This window comes from Toxorhynchites rutilus, chromosome 2 (assembly GCF_029784135.1).
Source record: "Toxorhynchites rutilus septentrionalis strain SRP chromosome 2, ASM2978413v1, whole genome shotgun sequence".
In the NCBI taxonomy this organism is placed as follows: domain Eukaryota; kingdom Metazoa; phylum Arthropoda; class Insecta; order Diptera; family Culicidae; genus Toxorhynchites; species Toxorhynchites rutilus.
In genome coordinates, this window is record NC_073745.1 from 113,011,397 (window position 1) to 113,036,455 (window position 25,059).

The following is a 25,059-nucleotide window of genomic DNA, read 5'->3' on the forward strand; positions in this document are numbered from 1 at the left end:
TTCTGCTTTTTCCTACCCTTTTTTGCTTTTCCTTCCTGTTTTTATCGTCCTCATTAACAAGAAATTAATTTCTTGCTTTCACAATGGAAGTGAATGTTACTAAACACCACAGTCCCCCTGCCCCTCCCATTCCTAATAATGAATCAACTATCCCGGAGCCGGGGAACCCCGATCCACCACCAAAATCAGCTCCTCGGATTAAGTCCTATCCTGAAGATTCCGATGGACCTTACAATGTTTATTTTCGCCCCGTCAGAAAGCTTTGAGAATTTTGACAATAGCCAGAGAACTCAAAAAGAATTTCAGCACGGTCGATTCGATAAAACTAATTAGACAGAACAAGCTTCGCGTGGTTGTCAAAGACCGCAAGCGAGCCACTGAGATAACGCAGTGCTAACTTTTTACGGAGGAATATTTTATATTCCTTCAAAAGACGTTGAAATTGATGGTGTCATCATCGACCCTAGTCTAACGTGTGAAGAAATATTACGCGAAGGAAAAGGTCGATTCAAGAATGCCAATATTGATCATCTGAAGATACTTGCTTGCAAGAAATTGCATTCGGTATCTCATTCCGAAGAAGGGAAAGAGTATATCGAATCAGGTTCGTTTCGAGTAACCTTTCCCGGAAAAGCTCTTCCACAATTTGTGGAAATTGAAAAGGTTTTGCTTCCGGTGCGCCTTTACGTACCTATAGTGATGAGCTGTACGAAATGCAAGCAATTGGGACATACAGACTCCCACTGCAGCAACAAGATACGTTGTGCAAAATGTGGGGGGATGCATGAGGATAAATCATGCTCTGAAGATGCCAATAACTGCATTTTCTGCAAAGGAGAAGTACACGATCTTTCTGCGTGTCCAGCGTTTAAATCGCGGGAGGCAAAAGTTAAGAACTCTCTCAAACAACGATCCAAGACGACCTATGCTGAAATGCTCAAAAGGCCTGTGGCAAAAGAGACACCTAATCCTGGAGCACAAGAGAACCCTTATGCAATTCTGCCAACCGATGATTGTGAAAATTTTACTTCCATTGAAGAAGCATTCATGTCAATACCGGGAGGCTCAAGAAAAAGAAAAACTTCTGCTCCTCTTACTCCTCCGACTCCTCGTAAGAAGCAAGAAAACTTTAAACCAACTGAGAAATCCTCTGGAAGTGATAAAACTCCAAAACAAACACCTCCAAAGCAAACACCTCCTGGTTTTACTTCCCCGAGAACACAAAAAGACGTGAACACTTCGTCCGTGTCTTCCAAAGCTGGGTTATTTTCCCTTCCAAGTATTGCGAGTCACATTCTAGATGCTTTAAACATTCCCGATCCCCTCAAAAGTATTATCATTAGTTTGGTTCCTGCATTATTTGCATTCTTGACAGAAAAATGGCCCCTCCTTGCAACCATTTTCTCTCTCGGTGCCTAATTGTTCTATAAGCGATATAGATACAATTAAAGTTATTCAATGGAACTGCAGAAGTATTAAACCCAAAATCGAATCGTTAAAATTTTTAGTCAACAATATAAGTTCTGACGTATTTGCTCTTTGTGATACATGGCTTACTCCTGATGAGGGCTTGAATTTTCATGATTTTAACATTATCCGTTTAGACCGAAGAGACTCACACGGTGGCGTTCTTTTGGGGATCAAAAAATGCCATTCCTTCTATAAAATCCCATTACCATCGCTTCTAGGAATCGAGGTAGTTGCTTGTCAAACCACGATAAGGGGAAAAGACCTATGCATTGCTTCTGTATATATTCCTCCCAGAGTTGGAATTTCACGCAACCAACTCGATGGAATTATCGAGATTTTACCTGAACCCAAGTTAATATTGGGTGATTTCAATTCACATGGTGTGGCCTGGGGGGCACTATATGATGATAACCGTTCCTCAATCATCTACGATCTATGCGATAATTTCAATTTATCAATTTTGAACACTGGCGAAGCTACAAGAGTACCCAAGCCCCCTGCAAGAGAAAGTACACTAGACTTGTCACTCTGTTCGTCTACTTTATCGTTAGATTGTATGTGGGAAGTAATCCAAGATCCTCACGGTAGCGATCACTTACCAATCCTTGTTTCTATTGCCAATGAAATGTGTCCACAGAAATTGGTCGAAGTTGTATACGATCTTACCCATAATATTGACTGGGAGAAATTTGCTAGTACTATATCAGAGAGCATCAATTCGACTCCAGAACTTCCACCTCTAGAAGAATATGATTTTACTGCTAGTTTGATTTACCACACTGCCATTCAAGCTCAAACGAAACGTTTCCCTGGTGCAAAACTTCGCCGACGCCCTGGTGCTCCTTGGTGGGACAAAGAGTGCTCGGATGCTTATTTCAATAAATCCTCTGCTTTCAAAATTTTTCGCAAAAATGGCTCAATGGAAAATTTTGATAAGTATGAACTTTTGGAGACCAAATTCAAAAATCTTATTGGAGCGAAAAAACGCAGTTATTGGCGACGATATGTCAATGGTTTGTCAAGGGAAACATCTATGAGTACCCTGTGGAACACAGCCAGGTGTTTGCGAAACAAAAACCATACAAACGAAAACAAAGAGTATTCAGACCGATGGATTCTTGATTTTGCCAAAAAAGTATGTCCAGATTTTGTCCCTGCAGAAGACATATCTCGTAATACATCGTCTTCCAATAGTAATAACGAGACATTGTTTTCTATGACTGAATTCTCACTTGCACTTCTTTCGTGCAATAATTCAGCTCCTGGTTCCGATGGAATCAAATTTAATCTTTTGAAGAACCTTCCAAACGTTGCTAAGAAACGTTTATTAAGGTTATTTAATAAGTTTATTGAGCAAAATATTGTCCCTATCGAGTGGAAACAAGTGAGAGTAATAGCCATTCAAAAGCCGAATAAGCCAGCTTCCCACCATAACTCATACAGACCAATAGCCATGCTATCTTGCATCCGTAAGTTATTGGAAAAAATGATACTCCGACGTTTAGACGCATGGGTTGAAGAGAATAACTTTTTATCAGATACGCAGTTCGGTTTCCGCAAGGGCAAAGGGACAAATGATTGTCTTGCGTTACTTGCTTCGGAAATTCAGACGACCTTTGGCAATAAAAAACAGATGGCTTCTGTTTTCTTAGACATTAAAGGGGCGTTTGACTCAGTATCAATAAGAATTTTATCCGATAAACTTCACAACCATGGATTTTCACCAATTTTAAACAACTTTTTGTTTAATCTGTTATCCGAAAAGCACATGCACTTTTCTCATGGAAATTGTGCCGTTTCTAGGACTAGCTACATAGGTCTCCCTCAAGGTTCTTGCTTAAGTCCTCTTCTGTATAATTTCTATATTAATGATATAGATGATCATCTTGCAGATGGATGTACTTTGAGGCAACTGGCAGATGATAGTGTTGTATCCATATCAGGTACTAGAACTATTGATTTGCAAAGACCGCTGTCTACATGGGCTGTGAATCTAGGTATTGAATTCTCAACTGAGAAAACAGAAATGGTTGTTTTTTCTAGGAAGCACCAACCTCCCGAACTTCTGCTTCAATTGTTCAACAAAACCATCGTTCAATCCACAAGCTTCAAATATCTTGGAGTTTGGTTTGATGCTAAATGTACATGGGGAAAACATATTGCGTATCTGAATAAAAAATGTCAACAGAGAACAAATTTTCTCCGGACAGTTACTGGAACATGGTGGGGTGCTCATCCAGAAGACCTAATACGGCTGTACAAAACTACAATTCTGTCAGTCATGGAATATGGTTCGTTTTGTTTCCGTTCGGCTGCTAAAACCCACATCATTAAACTGGAGAGGATACAGTATCGTTGCTTGCGTTTAGCCTTAGGGTGCATGCAATCAACACACAACATGAGCCTTGAAGTCTTGGCAGGTGTTTTACCATTGCAGGTTCGGTTTTGCGAACTGTCCTATCGCTTCTTAATCCGAAGCGAAATCATGAACCCATTAGTAATTGAGAATTGTGAGAAGCTTCTCGAGTTGAACCAACGGTCGAGATCCATGGATCTGTACTCTCATTACATTTCTCAAGAAATAAAACCTTCAGCAGTCAATAATGTAAGCTTTCCAAACTTTTGCAGATCTTCCTTTGATTTCGATCTTTCTATGAAGGACGAAACTCGAGACATTTCAGATCATCTTCGATCATCGTTAATCCCTAATATTTTCGCTTCAAAATATAACCATATCAATTCTTCGAGAATGTTTTTCACTGATGGTTCAAGAATCAACGGATCCACTGGTTTTGGTATCTTTAATGAACATTACACTAGCTTTCATAAACTTGAAGACCCTTGTTAAGTGTATGTTGCCGAACTGGCTGCAATATATCATTCAATTAAGACCATTGAATCCTTACCACCTGATCACTATTTTATTTTCTCGGATAGTCTTAGCAGTATACAAGCCATTCGATCCTTGAAACAACAGACGAAAGCATCATATTTTCTTATCGAAATTAGGAATGCATTGAATTCTCTTGTTGATAAAAGTATTCGAATCACTTTCATTTGGATTCCTTCCCATTGCTCTATTCCTGGTAATGAGAAAGCGGATACACTCGCAAAGATGGGCACAGTTTTTGAAAGACAAATAGCGTATCGGGAATTCTTCTCCATTTCCCGACAGCAGTCACTCACCAGTTGGCAAAACCAATGGAACAGAGATGACCTTGGGAGATGGCTATACTCTATTATCCCCAATGTTTCAACGAAGGCCTGGTTTAAAGTGTTAGATCTTGACAGAAATTTTATTAGAACTATGTCCAGATTGATGTCCAATCATTCGGCGCTAAATGCGCATCTCTTCCGCATAGGTCTTGCTACTAACAATTTATGCAATTGTGGTCTAGGATATCATGACATCGAGCGCGTTGTTTGGTCATGTAATGAATTTTGCAATTAAAGAATTAAACTGGTTGCCGATTTAGAGGCTCAAGGAGTACACTCACGCATGACAGTTCGCAATATCTTAGCTACTCGCGACCGTAAATGTTCCCCATATATGTCTTCCTAAGAAGCGCTAATGTTATTATTTAGGTCACATCTCCTACTCCTACTGTCAATTCTCCCTTCCTTTCCTATTACACAAGCAGAACATAGTACCCGTTGAGATAAAATCATTACAGGAGCTATTAACATAACAAGGAGGCACTCACTACCAAAGGATACCGTTGCTACATCAACTGGCGATGTAGTTGTTACGACCCACCACAGGCACTGTTCAAGACAAGGATAATACCGACGAAGCAACGAAGGAATAAATTATATTTTTTTATATATTGCACTGTAGTTTTAGCTAATTAGACTTAAGTTAATAATTATGTAGTTATAATATCTTCAAATAGTTTTAAAATGTATTGCTTGATGGTGGCTCTTTATCCACTTGAGCCTAATTTAATCAATAAAGGAAAAAAAACCGTTTGTGGCATCACTCTCCTCCTGATGGATTCCCTTCTGGCCTAAGGTGCACAAACAAGCTCTTGGTGACACCATTCATCCGCGCTTTCATGATAAACGAAAAGCTTCACCACAACAGCGACAACATGCTCCAATCGCTGTTCAATTTGAACTGAGTGGATTTCCGAGCGGCGCTCGCTTATATACCGATTGGTGATTTCAATAGCCTGTTTTGAAAGCAATTTTAAGACTATTGAATCAAGTTTTTGGATCAGAAAGTAACAAGTATAGAACGCGTAGACATTTTATCTTTCGAATAAAGTGTTTATCGTACCATTTCGTTCAGTTGTTTAGGAGCTATTAACGCTCAAAATCTCGGTGTCCGGCGTAACGCTTTCGTTTTCGAAACTTTGATTTTACACCCCGGTATAGAAATGAAAGACGTAGTCCTACGTCAAAAAAAAAATGTAGTCTGGCGTATGCCGGTTTGGAACGGTGTTGCTCAGTGCTGATAACTTTTACCTTCACCCGGTGATGCAGATGTAGATGTGATGTACATAATCTACATTACCCGACAGGAGAACAAACAAAGGATACCCAAATGATTGGAGAACTAAATTATGGCACAACACATGAATGCACTATCCAGTGAGCATTGTACGTTTTTTCAGCAGTCGTTTCGCTTCTTGAATAGAGCAGCAGGTGAACGTGCTTTTTTTCGTGCTAAAACTGTGCAGCTTTGTGCAGTTGGTACATGGAGATTGCCAGGACATGACAGAAAAAACTCCGTCGCAGCTGCAGCCCACGTTGGGGGGTTATCTTGCTGCACTCGGTCTGCCGTTATGCAATGAAACATTAACTCAGCTGTTAGAGCCACTGTTATTTCTTCATTCCCAGTGGTTTGCTGCTGACTTCGGTCGGGCTGGGAAATAAATTAGTTTTGTTATAAAAGCTTGGGTCGTTAGAATAATTCTGTTAATATATCTTCTTTTACGCCGCTCGCAAAAGATGGATGCTTTAATTTGTATCCTCCCGTACCTGGAACGATGCGAGATAACTGGTTCCCATTTGTGGGTATTATAATTATACTTTACGAGTATAAATGAGATTTACCTTCTGGATATTATCCGGTATTCGGTTTTAATGAAAGGGATCAGATTTGGAAAGCGGATTTTTTTTTAGAAAATAAATACAGGATAGCACCCATCGTTGTTCGTATTATATCTCGTGGCAGAACACGTTGCCTAGGTTGGCTTTCCGTTCAAACTTTTCACATTCCACTATTCGAAATCCTCTTGTGATGCAAAAGCACGTTACAATTCTTCTTCTCTGGATTTCGATCGAGAGAAGCCGGGAAAAACAGCAAACGTGATGGTGTGCCATTTTATGCTGTATCATCTGTGGAGAGGTCTTTCTTCTTAACACCGTTTGCTAGCGCGGAACGAAGCATGGTTACTGACTTTTTCCACATATCAGTTGTTCGGTAAGAATTCATTTTGTGGTACTTCACACTCGTTGCGTTACAAGAATCGTTTTCGGCATAAACTGTTGCATTTCCAGTATTTGTGTAAGCCTTTTAACACACAGAAAGCTTCTCTTTCTCGTTGCACAATAGAAAACGTTCCGCCATTATCGTCCATTTGGGGGAAAGCTTTACACCTGGGAGCCGTCTGTACTTCATGGGAAACCTATCCTGACAAGAGCAATCCGCCCACTTTATCACTGCCACTTGTGCCACTTTACGTAGGCACCAGCAGGTACGAGAGGTAGGTACAAGACGACAGATGTTCGTGCCGCTCATGCAAGTGACAACACGGTAAAAGACTGAAATGAAACCTGAAAAAGTATACGGCTTATTTCCTTAGTCTGTGACATATTGACTTAGCACTGTGAACGAGAGGAAATGTGCATCCTAGTGTCGATGCATGTTTTCGTAAGGTGTTAAATTATGTGTAGTCTACCCCTGTATGGACATGCTCTCGAGAGGTAAAACATGTGCTTGGGTTAAAGGACATCGATATGTGATTGGAAGTAGCTAAGACCGATTGGTGACGTTAGAAGTGGAACTGTTTTTTTTAAGCTCGGGAACAATGTTCATGCAACAGCTTGTAATAGCAGAAATCATTTTGTAAATATGCTACCAGTTCTGGACCAATTCATCAGTAAACGTATCGAGGGACATCTGTAACTTGGTTTGTTGTTGTTTGAGAGTTCGTTCAATAATTTTCAATGCTGCGAGCTACTCTGTTCGATGCACTGTGTCGAGAAAATAGAATAGAATTTTAACAATTTCTATTTTTCTCCGGATGTATATCTATCTCAAAGAAAAAATTTGAAGCTTCGATCGCATCACTAACTCGATTCAATCTGAAGTCGCTGGAAGAATTATGCACGATGGATTGATGTTTTAGTAACAAATTTGTTTCGACACATTGGAAACATTTCAGTTTAACTAAAAACACGAGGGCAAGGAAAAGCGATTTTATTGAACCAATTGATATGAGTGAAAATTTGAATTCAATATAGTTGAAAACATTTTTTCATCTATTGAACTTTGGAAAAAATTGATGGAATGCTATAATTTTCATTGAAAATACTGTCTTAAATTTGAACACTCAGAAATATCCTGCTGCAGCTGGTTTTGAATTGATTTGATTCTTAACCCTTTCTCTACGAGCGTCGTCTTTAGACGACATGAGAGTGATACTGCACATCAATTACACCAGTGCAATGTGCATACTTTTAGACGCAATGTTCAGCGGTAGCTCTCCGACGGAGCACACTGCCGTAGAGAATGGGTTAAGGGTGAAAAGAAAGTGGAAAGAATCCTGGGTCACATGAACGGTAACGAATCGTAGTTTAAAGTGTGTTTTATTAAAAAAAAACAGAATATTTATGAGAAAGTAGAACTCGTCTTAGTCCGAATCCAACAACGTGGAACCAGATTTTCATTCGTCATTTTAATATTTTTTCAAATTTACCATACTTGTTAAGATTGGCTATTTGTGTGCAAAAGAGTTTGTTTTCCTGGCCATTCGATGTACAGAGTCAGTTGAATCCAAAAACAACAATCGGTGATCGTCTAAAATTTCGACATCAAAAATCATTTGAAGTCGGAAATTTTGGATACCATATCGAAAAACAGTTCCTATTTGTGTGCAAACCAATCATGAAGCCACTTTCAAACATTTTCGTAACAAGTGAAACGTTGCTCATTGCAATAGTTTCAAATAGGTATTAATCGTCAATAGAATAGGTAGAATTACGTCAGATCGTGGCAGTTAGTAATGTTGATATAATATGCGTGAGTGAAACATGGTTAAGCGAAAGTATCAATTACTCCATTGTAACTATCAATGGTTATAGTATTGTTCGAAATGATCGTGTTGGACGAATAGGAGGTGGTGTATGTTTCTATTTATAGAATGGTCTCGTCTTCAATGTTATTTCAAAATCGAATAATGATACAGGAATAACTGGTACAGAGTTCATAACAATAGAGGTTATTGTACAAAATGAGAAACTAATGATTACAACTTTGTATAACCCTCCAGAAATGGACTGTTCTGGTACAGTGGAAAATTTATTGTCTTCGTATGGTTTTACCTACAAGCATATTTTCTTCATGGGTTATTTTAACACTAAAATATTGAACAACGGTTCACCCAAATGTGCTAGGCTTTGCAGTCTGATGGATACTCATTCCTTATATTGTGTAGGTAAAGAGCCAACGTTTTTTCATAGAAATGGAGCTTCGCAACTCGATTTATTTATCACAAGTGAATCATCGAAAGTGTTGAGATTCGGTCAAATTGAAGTGCCGGTACTATTGAACCATGACTTAATTTTTGTGTCTCTACATTTCGTTTTCATGTCAACTTCAAAGCCAATCAAATATCGTGATTACAAAGCCATACACATTGATTCGTTGATGTTTGCTTTTAATTCTTTTGATTGGAGTATTTTTATAGTGTTGATGACTCAAATCTGCAGCTTGAATTTTTAAATAATGTTTTAACTTCTCTTCATGATACATTTGTTCCCATCCTTACTTTTTCTTGTGATAAAAAGCACAATCCTTGATTTCTTCTTCTTGAATGGCGTTAGCGTTCCCTATGGAACTTTTTCCGTCTCAACGTATGCATTAACTAGCGTCATTTATTAATACTTAGTTGAGATTTATTAAGCTAAATAACACGCCTTGAATGTATTCCGAGGGGCAAGCTCTAGAATACCACAGTGCAAGTCGAAGGAAATTTCTTTGACGAAAAATCCCCCGGCCAGGACGGGAGTCGAACCCGAACACCCGGCATGATAATGTGAGACGCTAACCACTCGGCCACGGGTGCACTAACAATCCTTGGTTTAATCCAATAAAAAGCAGAGCTATCATAAGCCGTGATTTATTATACAAGAAATGGAAAAACAGTAACGACTTGAATGACCATCTGGTATTCAAAAGGGCTCGTAATCAAGTTAACAGGCTAATACGCACAGCAAAACAAGAATGTTTTGCTTCTCCACTTGATCCAAAAATTTCGCCGAAGGAATTGTGGAGAAATCTTAAAGAACTTGGTATTTTGTATTTTAATTTTACAGCTGATGAAATCAACTTTAAGTTCTGTAATATTTTTTCCGTTAATCATACTGCAATTTCTGGTTCAACAGATTCAAATGAACTTAATCATGATGCTTTTTATTTCGATAGAGTTAATCAAAATGACGTTATGAGTGCTATGTACTCCATTGATTCAAATACTCTTGGAGTCGATATGTTACCGATACAATTCTTGAAGGCGATCTGCCCTATTTTAATTGAGCCCATAACACATCTTTTTAATACAATTTTTACGACTAGCGTCATTCCGGATACCTGATAATGACGAGGTCTAGAAATCGACCCCTATTAATAAGAACAAGTTATCATCTGAAACTTTTAAGATACTGTAGAAGTTATGTTACGTGAACCAACTCGTAATAAAAATGATATTAGTAGAAAATATTACTGTTGTAATTTGTATTAATAGCTGTTAATTACACTTGACATTTATTGAATTTTATGTCTATTTATTGATGAGAAAATGATGTCAAGTTTACTCACTCAACTAACCGCAAAGTTATGGAGTTCCCAACAAACCATCATTAGCTGTTATTAAACTTGCAGTTGAATAATGGTCTAAAAATAGTATTGAGTGCTTAATAAGACGATATGCTGGACTTATGTTGTATAAAAACTTACTCAGATCAAATTAAATTGCTATTGTTCTATCTTTTATATTTAGCTGGATAATACGCCAGTGAAAAGTTTTGAGGGGGCTTTATTTGTTCAACAACTCATGATAAAACTAAACAGACGCTATTTAAGCCTGAAATATATCCTTCATTCGACTATATACACTCAACCCTACCAACACGAACCGATCATTTGCTGTAAACTCTCTCGCTAAAGGTCAGTTCAATTCTTACTCCCGACATTCTTCCAGAAAATGGAAGTGAATGTGATGAATCAGCCAAAATGTACTGAAAGTTACTACAACAGAGAAAAAAATATTAGCTGTAATAAAATTAATCAGTTTAATAATGCTCAAACAATAGTATTGAGTGCTCAATATGTGAAAATATGCTAAACTATACGTTGTATAAAAGCTTATTTAGACCAAATTGAAGCTTTTGTTCAACCATCGATGTTTACCTAGGTAATATGCCAGAGAAACGATTTGAAAACGTTTGTTCAATTGTAAATCAGCACATGACGGCATTAATTTTTAAAGTTTTTTAACGGAGCAAACGGTTTGATGGATGATCATCGATGCAAAGGTCGTAAGTTTGAGTCTTAGCCATTTATTATTAATTTTTGTCAAAAGTTCATCAGAAACAGAACAAGTTTTATCTAGTAGCTGTGAAAGACTCTAACAAGCATCTGTTAAGGTGCTACACAACTAACTCTATTTATAGAAATTTGGTTGATGAAAATAATACAGTCAGACAAAGATCTTCTTCGATATCGCAGTCTAAGTAAAGCTAATCAAATCAGAATATGGTCGAATAGACGTTTTTACCACACCATAGAGTTGGATAAACGTTTTCTAATTGACTTTAAACTGCAATTAATGAACAATATTGGCTATAGCTTCATAATTCCTTCTAATTTGCTTGAACAAGGCTTGAATAGAGGATTTGATGACAATTAATTCAGTCATTATTAAGCATAGAGCTGAATAAAACCATCATAAAAACGTCACACTGATGGCGAATTGTTAGTTGGGTTTGCAAGTATTTTGAATGAATGAGATACATATAATTTTTTAAATAAATATTGCTATAGGGGTCGATGGTATCATTTCATTCTGGAAAAGGGGTCTTGCCCAAAATAGTTTGAGAATCCCTGCTCTAGATTATTGACGATAATGGGCTTGTACTAGATAGGGGTCGCCCAGTTGTACTAATTTCACTGGATTTCTCAAAACTTTCGACAGAATATCGCATGAAATTTTATCTCAGAAACTGAGATCTAATTTTGGGTTTTCCATTCATGCTTCTAACCTCATCAAATCGTATTTGAGTAATCGATTACAGGCTTTGTTTAGCGATGAAATTTTATCCCAGTTTCTGTCTGTATCATCTGGGGTTCCTCAAGGATCTATTCTGGGACCTATTTTGTTTTCTCTGTATATAAATGACCTCCCAGAAGTAATGAAACATGGGAATATTCATCTTTTTGCTGACGATGTACAATTATATTTTGATTGTAATAGTGCCTCTGTTGTCCAAATATCTCAGAAAATTAATGATGATTCGAAGAGGGTCCTAGATTGGTCCACTGAAAATATGCTTACTTTAAATTTCACGAAAACGAATGCAGTTTTTATATCGAATAGTATTTCTCATAATTATTAGAAACCATCCTCAATCTTAGACAACAACACAGTTGAATTCGTTGAAAATGCTGCCAGTTTGGGTATTCGTATTCAATCAAATATGTGTCTTCACAATGTGGGAAAATTTATGCGTGTTTACGTTAATTATACACTTCTTCTTTATTTCCAACTACAGAGACCAAATCAAAACTGTTCAAAAGCATTATTTTTCCGTATTTTATAGCATGCGATTTTATACTAGATGACGTGTCCAATCTTTCTTTTAATAAGTTAAAAATAGCTTTGAATTCGTGTGTGCGCTATGTTTTCAATTTGAACAGATTCTGCCATGCTTCCCACTTGCAGTACGCCTAATAGGATGTCCCCTGGTAAATTTTAGCAAACTACGTTGTTGCTTATTTTTGCACAGCCTCTCAAAAAAAACAACAACCTGGTTATCTTAACAGTAAGCTACGAATAATGCAAAGTAATAGATCAGTAAAATATATTTTCCCAAGACATCGCACGTCGAAGTACGGGAACTCATTTTTCGTTCGAGGTGTAGCTCATTGGAATTACTTACCTAGCAGTTTATCCAATATTAATTCTTTCACAGCATTTAAGAGAGGATGTATTGAGCATTTTAATTGATAGTTTTTTCACCTTTTAATTGTGAAATTTTTAATAGTTTTTATGATTACTAAATATAGTTCACATGCGCTTGTTCTACCTTACAATCACCGATGTGACATTGAAAAGACACAGGTCTTAAGTTACGCAATACAGAAATAAATGAAATGAAATGAAACCGAATGGAGCTATGTTTGAACAAGACCAAATGTCTCAATTTCCTGGATCGGGTTTGAAAAATGTTATGGAGCATTATCAAGCAGCTGTGTCACTTTGTGATGCCTTTCTTTTTTGGTATTTTCTTCGTTTCTCAAAATTCGATTGAAATCGATGGAACTGTTTCATTTTAAGAAGCTGAATCGGCTTTAATTTATCTAAAATAATTTTTTACCCATTCCAACCCTTGAGAAATAGAATCTCCAACGAAACTAGTATATAGAATATATGTAAATTTCAAATATGTACCTTGTTTTTTAAAGTGGTTTCATATGTTTCTAGCATTCGTGAATGCCTTTTCTTTTGGAATTTTCGACAAAACACCGACGAATTGGACGAAATGGTAAGAACCATACTACATCTCGTCTCGCCTGTCGCAGGCAGTTCATGAAGGAGGTGAAACTTGTCCATTACCCTTTCCTTCCCCTAGAAATAAGCCACACCTGTTGGGATCAGTTCACTACAGAATACACACAAATTTCGCAAGGCAGCACTCATGGTCATAAGATATCTAATCTGCACCACCTGGCGATATAATTACGAGTATAACCACTCACCAAAGGTAATGTTTCAGTCAAGTATAATGTCGCCGAGGCAATGAAGGCTTTTTATCGTTTTCAGCTAAGTTAAATGAACGAATGAAAAATAGCGACAGATCGATGAATATTTATGTTGGAACGATTTTAGCAATAAAGTTTTTACGTAGGGAAAAGTCGGGAAAGACAGACAGGGTGGTTAAGGCGGACACCTATGTATGGTTGATAAATTACATTGTTATTTTAAATTTTAATGATATACGAACTTGCAATACATCATGTCAATACCTTTGACACTCACTGTGTACAGCTAGCTGGCCTTCAGTTAAAATTGTAAATAAAAAAAAATCTACAAAGAGCAGCTTGATGTAAATTTTCGTCTGCGGAAACTATCACTCCTACTCCAGTTTATCGAATCAGCGGTGAAGTTTTCTCATTTTTACTCCAGAAATATTGATGAAAATAAAATACTAATCAAGTCGGGTAAGACGGACAGTCCACTGACTAAAGACAAACATTTGGATTATCTCCTCCTTCTTTTTTTAACATATGCCCACTAACTACGTTTGCAAGTGCAACCAGATATCATGGACGAATCAGCAAAGCGGTTTATTAAAACGTAATCCGAATTTGTCATTCCGAATGCCGGAAGCTATTTGAGACATGAAAAAATGAGAAAAATACAAGCCCTTCTAGATGATCTCAGTTTTGCTTTTTTGTTCAATCATTTTTAAGGCCCTTTTGAATACCACCAAAACTTTTTGAGTGCATAAACTTCAATTTTCAGTTAGTGTCCATCTTTCCCGACTCAATCTTATGTTTTCAAAGATGCCGGACACATTCATTTTGCAAAATTTCTGCCAAATTTTAGTATAAAAAAAGACCTAGACTATCAATTTGTGGTGAGATAGCTATATTTTTTTTGTGAAATTCACGAAAAAAAATCAATGTTTACTTACGAAAAAAATTCATCATCGAATTTCAAAAACCGACCATGTCTTCTTCTTCAATGGCACTAACGTTCCTAGAGGAACTTCGCCGTCTCAACGTAGTATTACTTGCGTCATTTTTATTAGTACTTAGTTGAGATTTCTATGCCAAATAACACGCCTTGAATGCATTCTGAGTGGCAAGCTCTAGAGAATACGCGTGATCACAGTGCAAGTCGGAGGAAATTTCTTTGACGAAAAATTCCCCCGACCAGAACGGGAATCGAACCCGAACACCCGGCATGTTAGTTATGACGCTAACCACTCGGCCAAGGGAGCACAAAACCGACCATGTACATTTTGTTTATTGGTCCAGGAAAATGACCTGTGTTATCCTCGAAAATCTTCCAAGGGGGGAATAAAGAAAATTTGGAAAATCGAAATTTTTTTTCGATGTCAAATGACTTAAAAATGCATGAAACGTCGAGAATTGGTGTCATCTCGAAAAATATCGACCTTTTGGGGCTTAGGCTGAGAGTCAATAAAGGTATGAAAAAAATAAATAATTATCGAATTTAAATAACCGAACATGTACATTTTGTTTTTTGGCCTGATGATCTGTGCAAAGTTTCAGCTCAATCGGACATTATTTAGGGTTTCCTCAAAGCACTCAATGTTTTGATTTTTTGGCCACGCAGGCTAAGTCCCAAAAAATCAATTTTCGGCCAAAAAGTTTTTTTTCGAGATAACATCAGATCTCGATATTTTATGCATTTTGAAGTAATTTGACATCGAGAAAAAAAATCAATTTTCTAAATTTCTGGGAAGATTTTCGAGGATGAAATAATTAAAACTTTGAGCGTTTTGAGGCACTCCTAAATCATGCCCGATTGAGCTAAAACTTTGCACAGATCATCAGGCCAATAAACAAAATGTACATGGTCGGTTCTATAAATTCGATAATTATTTATTTTTTTCATACCTTTATTGACTCTCAGTCTGAGCCCCAAGAGGTCGATTTTCAGATCTCGACGATCATGCATTTTTAAGTCATTTGGCATCGAAAAAAAAAATCGATTTTCCAAATTTTCTTTACTCCCCCCTTGGAAGATTTTCGAGGATGACAAAATCAAAACTTTGATAGCTTTGAGGCACCCCTAAATTTTGTCCGATTGAGCTGAAACTTTGGACAGGTAATTTTTTTTGCGCCAATGAACAAAATGTACATGGTCGGTTTTTGAAATTTGATATGACCATTTTCGTTGCCACCCTACTGTATACACAGTGCATTCAAAAAGTTCCGGGACTATTGTTTAAAACAAAGAAAAAACGAGATACTCAAAAGATTAGATATTAGTTTTCTACTTATAGGCCTTCTCTTTCCACACAAATTTTTTAACGTTCGTAGAGGTGTCGGAAGGCGCGTTTTTTCTATTCAGCCGGTATGGAATTCACGATACGCGTCGAATTTCGTTGAATGTCTGGAACATCGTCAAAACGGTCCCCTTTCATAGCGTTTTTTAGCTTGGGAAACAAGAAAAAGTCTGCCCGGGCGAGGTCCGGAGAATAGGGGGATGGGTGTTGACATTCACCTTTCGTTTGGCTAGAAACTGTGCTACCAAAATCGTGGTGTGCGTGAGTGCATTATCATGGTACTGGTCGGGCCACACGCGCCGTACCCGTGCCAATAATCGTTTCTGGATACTTTTCTGGAAGACCGCATTCACTGTTTGCCCTGGAGGATCAAATGTTGATGGCGGATGTCTGCTTCATAATTAAAATTGTGACGCGACAAAAAATCACTGCGTTTATCAGCCAAAACTAGCTACTGAATCGAGATAGATGTTCACGGTAGAAACGGTAGCTGGCCAGAAGTTGGCGGAGAGTAGCAGAGATAGCGCCACTTCTCGATTTTAGCGCGCGGTAGCTCCGGAACTTTTTGAATGCACTGTGTATGAGGCAGGAACTTACATGCAGTGACCGACACAAAGAAAAAACCACAATTCAATATGAATCAAATTTGTGCAAAACTTATTTTTTCAAACAATTCTTTATTTCTTCTTATGGGTTAGAAAAGAAGGATTCCAAACCTTATTTTTCCTGAACTCTTAAACAAATTAGGATCAAATCGGGACTCTAGGATAGCAATTCCATCCCAGAGTCCCGGGTTCATTACGATTCGAAGAATGAATCTAGACTCCATCTATTTGTTGATATGATTTCTTGCGGAGAGAATCAACGATATTTACGGTAATATGAGCACTGGAGTTTTATTCTCCTATACCATTAATATCAAAAATAGGTGAAAGACTTTTGTTCTAACTTTTATTTATGTTGTCAGGTGGATTATTCGTTCTAGTGATCACTTTAATTTAACGTATTGAATAACTCAGAAGACCATGCAGATTGAAAGTAATCAACTAATAGAACTCAATAGCCTGAATAAATCATTGCATTTGAATTATGATATTTACACTCTCTACACCCACAATATGATTTCTTCAAGTAGTGTTGGATGTAAAATCATTTCCAGAAGCATTGCTTATTTAGTATCACTACTGGTGGTCAGCTATCCTCGGACAAACGGTAACCCATAGACCATAGACCATAAACGTATTTATCATCTGGATGTTATAGATTGATTGATTCCGGTGCAACTCTATCTGCTGTCGAAACAATGTTAAAGCTTGACACTTTATATTAGGAACTAGCTGACCCGGTGAACTTCGTCCGTGCCCGAAATTAATTTTATAATATGAATTTCTTTGAATATTCACGTTTTCTTACTAAGTGAACTATCATGAATTCATGATCATGAACACAAAACTCTTCAATCTTTGATCTTTTAATTGGCCCTTAACAATTTCTTTTACTATGAATTTCCTAGTAATTTTACCAAAACTACTAGTTATCATACAAATTTATTCTCAGACACAATTTTCTCTCAAGATTCTAGATACTGAAAATTAAATTTTCGTTCATAATTAGTACTTTAAAAGCGTTTTATTCAACCTGAGAATCCATTGTCATTTTCGCTTCATACCAAAGGAACAAGAATTTCAATTCCGCAAACGCGAAATCATATTGGACTGTACATGATGTCATTGTAGAACATATGGGAATCAATTTTTTCTCTCAGTTTTTAAAAAACATTAAAAAATTTTTCGCGCCATAGCATTGATCTACGGGTAGAGACGAATACAACAAAATAAATCCGGCTCAAATCAGATCATCCCTTACTCGGGTTTTGCGCTCACCAACATGTTTGGCGCTCTATTTTTACTTATGTAGATATATTTGATTATTTGATTAGACGTTGTCGTATATCATTTGAAAAGAATTTAGTTACCCGAAAAGTAATTGCCGATTTTGTCATTGCCAATAAAATTCATTTTTTTGTACATAGAACGAAGCATAAAGATAGGATGTATATTATTTTAAAGCTTAAACTCTCAGTTTTGGAATATTTTCGTTTTATTTTTTTATTTTTTGTATATGTGTATAGATGTAGTGGACAAAAATATAGTGAAGAAATAAAGAATCGATTTCTTTGTGATTTTTCGAAGATTTAGTGAACTAACACAATTTCATTTATGTATAATTCTATGTATTTATCACATCCATGTTTTCTTACTAAGCGCACGTTCATGAGTCCAATCGCAGAATTGTTCATTGATTGATCATCTAATCCACCGTATAAAATAATTTTTACTATAAAAATAACATGTTTCTCCGCTACATGGAATAAATGTTAGATACAGAGAATATGATAGAATGAAGACAGCTCTAAATCGGACAATTGCTTTCTCGAGTTTTACTCTTATCAACACATTCGGCGATCCATTTTTATTTAATCCATTTCCACTTTCGAAGGATGAAAAATTTCATTACCGCAAACATCAAATGAACTAACAACGCTTGTCAACATGTGATTGAAGAACATATGCGAATTGAATTTTTTAGAATCTTCCCATTTTCCTTCAGAGTTTTCCGAAAATTTTCAATTGTCATGTTTGGTTGTATATGTGTATAATTTTTATGGAACCCCCTCTCCATTCCAGAGAAGGGAGGGGTGTCATACCATCATAAAAACATTTCTCGTACCCAGAAACCCTCACATCCCAAATATAGCTCTATTTGCTTTGTTAGTTCTCGAGTTGTGCAGAAATTTGTGTTTCATTTGTAAGGCAGATTTGGAGGGTGGGTGGAATGTCTAACCACCATAGAATCATTTATTGCACCCTAAAACCTCCTCATGTCAAATTTCGTTTCATGTGCTTGATTATTTCTCGAGTTATGCAGAAATTTGTGTTTCATTTGTATGGCAGCCCCCGTTAGAGAGGGGGGTGGAGTGTCTAACCACCATAAACACATTTATTGCACCCTTAAATCTCCATATGCCTAATTTGGGTTCATTTGATTGATTAATTCTCGAGTTGTGCAGAAATATGTGTTTCATTTGCATGGCAGCACACCGCAAACACCCCACCGCCCCCCCGCCCTTCCCTAAAAGAGGGGAAGAAGTATCTAACCACCATAGAATCATTTATTGCACCCTAAAACTTCCACATGCCAAATTTCGTTTCATTTGATTATTTCTTGAGTTATGCAGAAATTTGTGTTTCATTTGTATGGCAGTCCCCCCTTAGAGAGGGGGTGGAGTGTCTAACCACCATAAAAACATTTAATGCACTCTAAAACCTCCACATGCCTAATTTGGTTTCATTTGCTTGATTAATTCTCGAGTAATGCAGAAATTTGGGTTTCATTTGTATGGTAGCCCCCCTTAGAGAGGGGGGAGGAGTCTCGAACTACCATAAGAACCTTCCCCGGCCCTAAAAAATCCTACATGCCATTTTTCATGTCGACCGGTTCAGTAATTTCCAAGTCCATTAGAATCAGACAGACAGACAGACAGATAGGAATCCATTTTTATAGATATAGAAGATAGAAGAAGATGGAAAAATTCGCCAACTTTTCGAGCAACCAAATACTAAATAATAGCTGTGAAAATAAGAAGTAATTGATTAATTTATGTTTTGACATCTAATGTTTTGAAAATTAAGCTAGCAAAATTATTGGGTGTGATTCAAGTGATAATTTTCTAGCATTTAAATTAATTGGGATTCATCTAAAACCAAATTAATGGAGTACCATATGGACAGATGCTGTGAATCGATGAATGAACATTGTGAATACAGTTCGGACTCGAATCAATATGACTCGATTATATTCAAGTTCAAACTCGAATTTATACAGTTTGTTTTTTTTTAATATTCTTCAAATATGACTTGTTTAAAAAAATGTAATATTTCAACGTTAAAGCTGTAACAAGTACAGTGGAGTAAAAATCGTTATTTTTGTAGATTCTAATTGAATGCTTACCAGAATTTGTTTAAAATGATATTGCAATGAAATTAAACAAGATAGAAGTTGGTTGTCGAAGAACAAATTGTAGATCGATTAGACAGCTTTAATTTGGTTGATAGATACAAGCAGGTTTATCGGGAATTTTCGAGATAAAATTAATACGAAACCTCAAAAACCACTTATTTTCATGATTTTTGCCAAAATGTTACTTAAATCCACTAAATTAAATGTGTCACAATTACAGTTCTGTATTAATGAATATTAATGCATTGTGATGATGAATTTGTTACCCCTACACGGCTCCGGTTCATCTTTTTCTCTATCCGAAACATGGGTGCCTCGATGTTTTCATCAGATAAAATATAAAAAAAATTCGCACAATTCGCGGCTAGAACTTGGGGCGATTTTCGGAAATGCGTTTGGAATTTCTGTTCGGATTACTCTTTGGTACAAACGTAGAATGAATAAATATTTTATTTTGTTCACTAATTCCTCCCGGTATTTTATTGTCAGAAGTTGAATGTTCGCTGGCATTGTTCGCCCATATAGCGTGTATGTTCTATTGTGGTATACGACCGGGAAACCTTACGGATCATCGAAACTTTTCCAAACGAGAAATATATTTTCCTATAGCAATCGATCAATTACCAATCACTAACAGCCCGTCTTGTTGCTTTCGTGTTTCATTCAATTATGAGTCCGTCTGTGAAATCTCCCAAAGAAACTCGACAGCCAAACAAGAAACCCAAACTTTATATTGCACAAGCTAGTTCGAATCCGATTTACCCAATTACGAAAATGAAATCGTTTGCTGTTTTTGCTCAACAGAAGAGGAAAACATTGTGCCGTGTCGAGTTGTTTCATTTTTCTTTCCACACGGACACAACATTGCGATGGAGGATACTTTCACAGCACATCCCCTGGCAGTCGTCCCCAGTGCCCAACGCCACTGTCTGCGGCCAGTCTGTATATAAATTGCCATTTGATGCACCGAAATAACCCATCCTTTCGTTGCAGTTATTTTCGGTTGTGTTATTTAAGTTGAGTTTAACATTCCATTTTTTGGTCGCCTTCGGACATTTATGTTATTTGAATTTAGATTGAGCTGGGCTCGGAGCAAACAGGAATTTCCTTCAGCCGACACACTCAGACAGGATCTACACTCAAGATGATGGTTTTTTTGTATTCTCCCCGAAGTGAGCAGCTCCGAAACCCCTTGAAAATCATTCACTCAAATTTCAACCTGATTGAAATCGGCCTCAATCAAACCGACCTCACTCTGGCAGGTACTTCGGTTCCCGAGAAAAAGGTATCGGATTTATATTGGATGATGCTCAGATCTGATTATCGGTATCCCGATGAAAACACCATTCTGCTCGCCGCCATTTATCAATCTTCGTTTCGAGTGAATTTAATAACATTATCTTGCGGTTGTCCATCTTGTCCATTTTTTTCCTTTCGACCAAATAAAGGAACCACTCGTACCTTAGAAAAATAGTCTGATAAAATATAAATTCGTCATGGGGTGATATATATGGAAATTTGATGACACGTGTAACTGATTCAATAAAAGCAAAGATCGAAAGCTTCCAGGGAAAAAAAATGCATCGGTACGTTGAATGAGCATTTTCTCATCAAAATCAATACTTGAATGACCTACAATTGAATTTTCAATGTATAGATGTACCTTCAAAATGATTGACAATAGTCTGCACAGATATTTTCACAACATGAGTGAAGAAATGCGATCCAAAAATATCCCTCTAGCAACGGTTTCATGAGAAAACGAAAAAAAAACAAATATTATCTCCGCGCAGATTAGCATGACACTTTATTAAGAAAACACTTGCCAGCGGAAGAGCACCTTTTTTCCTATCCAGTTTCCCGAAGATTTAATCAAACCTGAAGCCGTCCGTTCGTTAAGACGTTTTCCGAGGAAAAAGTGGGACCTGGCAGGCGATGGACACCCTCTCAAAACGAAACCAATTTAATGTCCGGCCCGGGTTTTGAAGCGTGGAAGATGTCTTCATGGCTGTTGTGGGCGGATTCCAAAACAAACGAAGGAATACCCTCTAGAGAAGACAGACAAGATGGGATGAAAGCATTTCTTTTATCCACCCAGCACCTTCGTCTTTTCACGGTATGACAGGTTTGCCCTAATCTGACACAGTGCTGCTGTACAGTATGCTGCTTGGTGTTGTCATTTGGATTTAATCCTGGACATGGAAAATTGAGTTTCGTTCTCAGTTAATCTAGGGGCTTGAACATGATGTAGGTGTTGATTTCGAGATTGCTGATGAAGCTTAGATTCAGAAGGAAGAGTGGATAAAATGCCTGTGATTTAAAAACGCACGAACATGGCAACAATACATAAAAAAACTTATATAAGCATATATCGTTCGAAATTATTTGAACCTGAGGGTGCTGTTAAATCAAGAAAAAAACTTTTTTCCGCCCTGAAGACATATAAATTTGAGTCGGGAATAAACTTTAGGAAAAATAGACTTTATCTTCAATGTTGACATGACACTCATTGTGTTTTTGGCATATATGCCACTTGAATTTTGTTTTAATTTTCCGGATTTAACACGGTCTACGACAGACTCAACAAAAATTCTGTATGCCTCAGCTGCAGCGAAAACTCTAATAAATTGAAAATAAAAAAATTCTATAAAATAGAATCATGATTTCCGTTCACGCGTTTCGTTCCGGATGTTAAAAAATCTTTTATTTTAGGAATCCCACACACAAACTAGCGTTGCCAGATAACATATCATCTTCGACAGAAAAAAAATGCTTTTTTGTGTCCTGAAGCGTCGAATAAGCAAATAAAATCATCTGCCTCAAAAGCTTTAAAAAGTTTGTATGTATGGGAGTAGACATATTTTTCTTCTTTTTTCTTTTTTATCTCTTTGGGGATCGCACCAAAAAAAAATGGACGGACAAGATTGACGTGGGACTACCGTTGCATTAGAAATAATTTGTTTGTATTTATTAAATTATTTATTGAATGAAACAATATTCCAATTCAACTGAATTCAACATAATAGCTGTGTATGTAAAGAATTTGAACAAACGCCATGTAATGTAAGGCACCTTGGATTCGATGGCTGTGTTAGGGAACACATTTCGGTGGGAACAAAATTTCCCGCAACTTGCATGTTTTTTGCAATGCCAATTTTCCCAAGCACCTTGTAGAGAAATCGATGATGTCACTTACACCCCTTTCATTTTGAGCCTATCATTTATAATCCAGAATCACAAAGACAGTTGTATCTTGGTATGTGTTTTCATATCAAAATGCAGACAATTTATTCAGATCTTTTCAGAAAAATGTTGAAAAAGTTATTCCGATACAGTGTTAATGAATTTTCGTACTTTTCAATGTTTAGGTTCTCAATTGGTCAACCTCAGTGGCCGTTTTATTCCACGATCTCTTCATTTCTGCAGCATTCCGAGTCACTTCTTTCTTCAATTTCCTTAAAAAATTGCCCAATATTTTTCGTTTAGGCGGAATTGGGAACAACTGGGAGGTTTGAGGTCTTCTTCAATGTAATTGACCCCATTGTTTAGGTACCAATGTAGCACCTCTCGACTGTAGTGGAAACTTCCTGAATCTGGTCAAAAATTATTTGAACCTTGGAAGCATCAATAAACGGAAGGAGACGTTTCTGCAGGCGCTCCCCTTATACTGTTTCGTCTTGTTTATGACGAGGTTTATGACTTGGTTTTCTGTCCATAGCTGCAAATCCCTAACAAATCAGCTTCCAATAGTAAGTACACGATTAAAATCCGGCTCTCTTGCAGCTAAAATGCTAATGAGCCTAAATAAATAAACAAATGGGAAAAAGCAGTTTTGAAGGCTATAAAAATCGTTAACGATAACAATGCGGTCATGTGTTGAACACAGTCCTTCTTTTCTTTTAGTTGGAAGTTCATCCTAATACTCCTCATTGGTTGCTAGTGTGGCCGAGTGGCTAGCGTCACATATTATTTTATCGGAGGTTTGAGTTCCGTTCAAGGCGTATTTTGCGGCATAGAAATCTCAACTAAGTACTATTAATAAAAATGACGCATACGCATAGACATATATATTTGATTATACTTATGATCAGTGTTGCCACACGCATAGATTTATCTGGAAAGGTACAGATTATTTCGTTATTTTTGGTATATATTCTTTACGGTACAGGGTACAGATTTTCGTCAAAAAGTACACATTGGCACAGATTTTTTCCACGAGTGAAATTTCTTGCATTTGAAAAATATGATACGTGATTAAAATAACATGACGACTTTTACACCGCAGTATCGCTCAGTGCTGCCGATCATCAAACCATTTACAAGAATTGATCAATTTTATAAGGACAGAATTTCTTACAAGAAGTATGCAAAGTGCAAAGTATGTTTTGTCCCAGATCGATAGATTGAACCGTTTGTTCCAGCCTGAAAAATCTGAATTCATGATGCTACAAGAAGAGCTGAAAGATTTTTGTTTGATCATTCTCACTAATATCTGCGAGGAATCTTACGTTGTTTCAATATCTAAGGCTATTAAATTTAAAGATCATAAGAAAAGCGGCAAGAAATTTTGGGTTAGGATTGCAGCATAAGAAAATATCAGAACAATGGACAACGACAGGCAGATAATTTTTAAGGATATTTGTCGCAGTTTTCTCAAGGAGCTGATCAAGCGAATGAGAAAAAAAGATTCAATTTCGATGATCCGACGCTCAAGGCTGCGGCAATTTAACAGAAACCAGAAACTTTTTCAATTTGACAAGTATTATCGTTGCAGTAGAGGCGATTCCTAGATTCTACGATGAGAATATACAAGCTTTGGAAATTAATTCGGTACCCGAAAAATAAAATTACTCCGTAAGGAAATCACAGTTTTAGAAAATTAGCATGTGCAGGATTGGTGCACAAAAATTGGATGCCTTGTTTGTAATGTTCTTACTGTGCCTCACTCCTCGGCAACTGTCGAGCGATTGATCGATGATCAGAACAAAAATAGGCTTCGAAAGCGGCTCAACAACGACACGATAAACGCTATTTTAAGATCAAAAGATTTGAATAAACATCGTGGCGGCAGCTTAAAAATTT

The 25,059-nt window shown here is 37.0% G+C and overlaps 1 protein-coding gene across 5 annotated transcripts in view; it reads left to right on the top strand.

Annotated features, from left to right (window-relative positions):
• Positions 1-25,059, top strand: part of LOC129769484 (somatostatin receptor type 2-like) — a 196,771-nt gene that overhangs the window by 145,288 nt on the left and 26,424 nt on the right. The gene's annotated exons all lie outside the window — the stretch shown is intronic.